Source organism: Erythranthe guttata, chromosome 3 (assembly GCF_056151865.1).
Source record: "Erythranthe guttata isolate IM_541 chromosome 3, IM_541, whole genome shotgun sequence".
In the NCBI taxonomy this organism is placed as follows: Eukaryota; Viridiplantae; Streptophyta; class Magnoliopsida; order Lamiales; family Phrymaceae; genus Erythranthe; species Erythranthe guttata.
Genome location: NC_142535.1, coordinates 3048012 through 3054011, shown reverse-complemented (window position 1 = coordinate 3054011; position 6000 = coordinate 3048012).

The window sequence follows — 6000 nt, the reverse complement described above, 5'->3', positions numbered from 1 at the left end:
GAATAAACGGTCAGAGATAAAATAGTTTATCTTTGCATGATTGGAGGTCAATATGATTGAGTCCAACATTCATAATTTGGAATTATGAATGAGAATCATTATCTTTGCATTTTCGGAATCATTATAACTTCCTCGTCATTACGAGTGCCATCTTCTATTTTCCAACTTTCCAAAAGTGGAAACCCTAGTTCAGTGGACTTTCTAAATTTGGAAACTTCCGGATTTAGAAAGTTCACTAACACGTTCGCCTATTCTTTTCCTTTTCTGATTCTCATTCATAATTCCAAATTACGAATGTTGGACTCAATCATATTGACCTCCAATCATGCAAAGATAAACTATTTTATCTCTGACCGTTTATTCAAAGATCTCATGTGCACGAGCAGTGTGACCCTCGATGGTTCAGGTGTAAGCTAGCCGTGGGCCCACAACCCTTTGTGGTCAAAACTCGTCCCCTTCGAGTTACGATTAAGATGAAGCTCGTTTCACCTTAATCACCCAACGAATCAAGATTGGCGTCTAGCAACTACGCGTCATGATTCCCTAGATACAAATGAAGTGCCTGCAAGAACCTTCAGATATAGTTAACGTACAGTACGGTCCCTTCGATTCATATGTCCCGATCGAACTAGAGGCATTGGTTCATCGAGACCTCTTTATATGTTCGATGACGGTGCGATCGTTCTAAGTGTTGTAATCCTTACGTGCATGACTTAGAGAATCGAATTCTCTAATCATCACTTAGTCAGCTCTGGCCAGAGACTTAGAATGATTACAAACTTTCAGAACACACAGGACATCCAAGACTATTCTAGCGATCGAATCCCCGACTACAATGCACAGACCTCCCACTAGATTTCGGACTGCACGAACACTGGCCCTTGGGATGGTCCTCGGTGGAACTCAGGGACAGGTCACGATACAGCTGGTCCTCTAGTGAAGTCACGGTGATGTCTAGGTCATAAGGACTAATGGTGTACAACTATACCATAGATATCTCTACTCGATTATTGGGAACCACTTAGAGATTTCTAGGGTGAGGGAGTTCAGTGAACTCGTCAACTTACGAGCACCCACTTATGCATGCCGATATCACAATACCGTTTACTGATGAGATGCAGTACACATACACTAAGTGCTAGTCTTAATGGGAAAGGCCGATATCCTCATTAGTGGCGTAACCCTTCGACTAGGAACACGTTTAACAGTTATAATACTTAAGTAAATATCTCACGATCCTAACGATCAATTACTAGTACTTGTAATAACTGTAAGGACTATATCTATGCTTGTGACAAAGGGACAAAGATATAGAATGCCAAGGTGTTTTATCATTAATACGAATAAAGGTTCGTTTATTACAATAATAAATACGAAAGACCACAGCCACATGTTGGCTTGTTGGTCACCTACTCTAACAATCTCCCACTTGACCTAAAGCCAACTACCCATAAATCGTAATCCCATCGACTCTCGATGTTTCTCATGGACCGATCTCGGTAAAGGCTTCGTGAAGGGGTCTGCAACGTTCTCTTCCGAGGTGACTCGTTCAACCTTAACTTCACCTCTATCAATGATCTCTCGGATCACGTGATACTTCCTCAGAATATGCTTCGACTTCTGATGAGATCGTGGCTCCTTAGCTTGCGCCACGGCTCCGTTGTTATCACAGTACAACGGTACTGGATCACTAGCATCAGGAATGACACCCAACTCTTGGATGAATTTCCTTATCCAAGTCCCTTCTTTTGCAGCTTCGGACGCTGCAATGTATTCCGCCTCGGTAGTGGAATCGGCCGTCGTGCTTTGCTTGGAACTCTTCCAACACACGGCACCACCATTAAGCGTGAATATAAATCCAGAATTCGACTTTGAGTCGTCCACGTCCGATTGAAAACTAGAGTCGGTAAAACCCTCTAATTTCAACTCGGCACCCCCATAGACCAAAATTATATCCTTAGTCCTTCGCAAGTACTTGAGGATATCTTTCACGGCTTTCCAGTGAGCCGGGCCGGGGTTAGACTGATATCTGCTTGTGACACTCACAGCATACGCAATATCGGGTCTCGTACACAGCATGCCATACATTATGCTTCCTATGGCAGAAGCATAGGGCGTCCTTTTCATCTCCTCGATTTCACTAGGTGTTTGGGGACACATAGATTTCGAGAGACGAACCCCATGGGACATTGGCAAGAATCCTTTCTTGGATTCTTCCATGCTAAACCGTTTCATAACGGTGTCTATGTACAGGCTTTGGGATAAACCAAGCATCTTTCTTGCTCTATCTCTATAGATGCGTATTCCTAATACGTAAGATGCTTCTCCCAAATCCTTCAGTGAGAAACGCGTGGACAACCATGCTTTCGTTTGCTGCAACATTCCTACATCATTCCCAATGAGTAGAATGTCGTCAACGTAAAGCACTAAAAATATTACTGCCCTCCCACTAACCTTCTTGTATACACAAGGTTCCTCCGGATTCTTCTCAAAATCAAACTCTTTGATAGTTGAGTCGAACCTAATGTTCCAACTACGGGATGCTTGCTTCAATCCATAAATGGATCGCTGGAGCTTGCAAACCTTTTGCTCACTTCCAAAAGATATGAAGCCTTCCGGCTGCGCCATGTAGATTTCTTCCTCAATGTCTCCATTAAGGAAGGCGGTCTTCACATCCATTTGCCATATCTCGTAGTCGTACCACGCAGCTATGGCCAGCAAAATCCTAATGGACTTCAGCATCGCGACTGGTGAAAAAGTTTCCTCATAGTCAACGCCTTGCCTTTGAGTGTATCCTTTTGCTACCAATCTAGCTTTATAGGTCGACACCTTTCCATCCACTCCAATTTTCTTCTTATAGATCCACTTGCAGCCTATAGGAACAATTCCCTTAGGTGGATCTACCAAGGTCCACACCTTGTTGGAGTACATGGAGTCCATTTCGGATTTCATGGCAGTTAGCCAATGTCCCATGTCCGCATCCGATACGGCCTCGTTGTATGTTCTTGGATCTCGTCCAAGATCAACATGATCTTCATCATTTTCGAGGAGAAATAACCTATCCGGCATTTTCCGAACTCTTTCGGATCTACGTACCGTAGGTTCAGGAGGTATATTAGTGGTTTGTTGTATTGGTTCGATTGCTTGATCTTGCGTTTGAACTTCACTTTGTGGTTCTTGAACTACTTCAAGTTCTATCATGCTGCCCTTTCTATCGGATAGAAACTCCCTTTCCAAAAAGGTGGCATTTCTCGAAACAAACGTCTTTGCTTCTTTGACATAGTAGAACTCGTATCCCATCGAGTCTTCGGGATACCCCACAAAATAGCACAAGTCGGATTTACTATCCAACTTATCTCCCACTAATCGCTTCACATAAGCGGGACAACCCCATATCCTAATATGTTTGTAGTTGGGTTTGCGGGAATGCCAAAGTTCATAAGGTGTGGATTTAACTGCTTTGGTGTTAACTCTATTCAGCAAATACGCGGCAGTACGAAGTGCATGACCCCACAAGTATGCCAGTAAGTTTGTGAACCCCATCATTGATCGAACCATATCTAATAAAGTTCGATTCCGACGTTCGGAGACTCCATTAAGTTGAGGAGTTCCCGGTGGAGTCCATTGGGATTTGTATCCCATTCTCTTTTAGATAGTCAATGAACTCGATGCTCAAGTATTCTCCACCACGATCGGATCGCAGCTTCTTAATACTTCGTCCGAGTTGCTTTTCCACTTCGTGTCTAAAATCTTTGAACCTTTCAAATGTTTCAGACTTGTACTTCATCAAGTACACATACCCATACCTAGAATAATCGTCGGTAAAGGTAGCGAAGTAGTTATATCCACCCTTCGCACTAACACTTAGTGGACCACATACGTCTGTATGGATCAAATCCAAAAGACCCTCGGCTCGTTCCATTTTCCCTTTGTAGGGTGACTTGGTCATTTTCCCTTTAAGGCAAGATTCACAAATTTGTAGTGATTTCACGTCCTCCAAAGAGAACAGTCCTTCACTAACAAAATCGTTCATCCTTCTTAAAGAGACATGACCTAATCTAGCGTGCCAAAGTTGTGCGGGGTTTTGACCTATCTCCTTACGTTTTGCTGAATTTCGCCTTAGGGGCCCCCACTACCTTCACCCACTTCGAACTTGCTGTTTGGAAAGGGAACTCTTTCATTTTTCTTCTTTTAGGAAGAACTCTTCTTTCTAGAAGTAACAGCAATGAGAACAGACTTCTCTTTCTTAATGGTGGACTCGAAACTGACCAACATGTTCATTAACTAATCCAAGGGAGGATCTAGTTTGTTCATGTTGAAGTTCACTATGAACAATTCATAGGAACTAGGAAGAGACAACGGGATCAAATCCAACGAGAGCTCGGCCGGGAGGGTGACATCGAGATGCACTAGCTTTTCAAGGAGAGTGATCATTTTGAGACAGTGCTCGTGGACCGAAGTCCCTTCGCGCGGTCTCGCTGTGATCAACTCCTTTGTAGCAATGTACCTCGATGCCCTAATATTCTCACTATACATGCTATCGAGATGAGCCTTTATATCGAAAGCATGCATGTGAGACTCATATTTCCTCGCAAGCGCGGGCTCCATGGCGGCTATCATATAGCACCTAGCATGTGTGTCATCTTTCTTCCAAGCTTCATAAGTTTCCTTTTCAGCACCAGTCACTGTGGCAGGTATAGTGGCGGGAAGTCTCTCGTTCAAAACATAGAGACGCCCCTCAACTGTTAGCACAAGCTTAAGACTACGCAACCAATCCAGGTAATTAGGGCCATTGAGTTTATTGTCGAGGATTGACATTATGGGATTCTTAGACATGATTATCTGAGAGGTATAGGGAAGAGGATTATTAGAGATTCGCGTTAAATGATTGTTACAATTAAATGTTTGGCCTTATGTTATTTAATTGTTCTCCCACTAATTTTATCGAGTTCCACTTCCCTCTAGTAGACAAACGAGAAAACTGATTTTTCTTAATGGGCTTTAGGTCCAATAGACAAATATAACCCGTAGTTAATCTAGCCCGATTATATTTGCCCAAAGGTAGATCACAATCAATCATATCCACAATATGACCCTAAATTAATTTTCCTCACACTTGATAATGACCTAAGTTAATCTCGCGAATATCAAAATCGTCGTGTGTCAAGTCTAACCTACCAATCAAAGATGCTCATAGAACTTGATTATGCCAAACTAATGCAGTCCCTAGTTAATCTAGCCGACCACGTTAATCCAACATAACCCTTTTCTATGGCTACCTTCATCAATATGTCAATTGAATTACAGCTTACTCTACCATAGCACTCCCCGCTAACACGGCTTACTGCACTACAGTAAAGGGCTACACATAATCCAACCGTTGGCAGAAGGAAAGAAATAACTCAACAGATTGGGTTTTTCTTTATAGCTTGAAATGATTCTTAATTAAATTAAGAATGAGGGATTTTTATTATAATGTTTTATCTCATCAGAAGGTTTTGGATTGGTCTATGTGATTCCTACATCTATGTTCTCTAAAGGTATATGGAAGCGCATATTGTCCTAAGAGGAACATACGACCTAATATCATAATTAATTACATTAATTAATTATCGAGTTTTTCAAAATAATTATAGAACCTCAACTAGCATAAATCATTCAAATAATGTTGAGGTACTACTAATTAAGTTGAACTTATAATCAATATTATATATGTGTTCTATTAATTGAAATCAATTTAACAATTTAAATCAATTTAATTAATCTAACACCTATTTACTAAAATAGATGATTGTCGATTCAATTATCTAATTGGGATTAATTGAAAATAATTTTCCAAAAATTAAAATCAATTTGTTTTAAGTTTAATTTTAGAAATCAGAAATAATTTTTTTTTTTTTTTTTTTTTTTTTTTAATTTTCAGTGAACCGGTTCGGCCGACCGGTCTGACCGGTTCGGACCGAAGCGGTCCGGTTCTGCCCGGTCCAGCTGACCCAAATC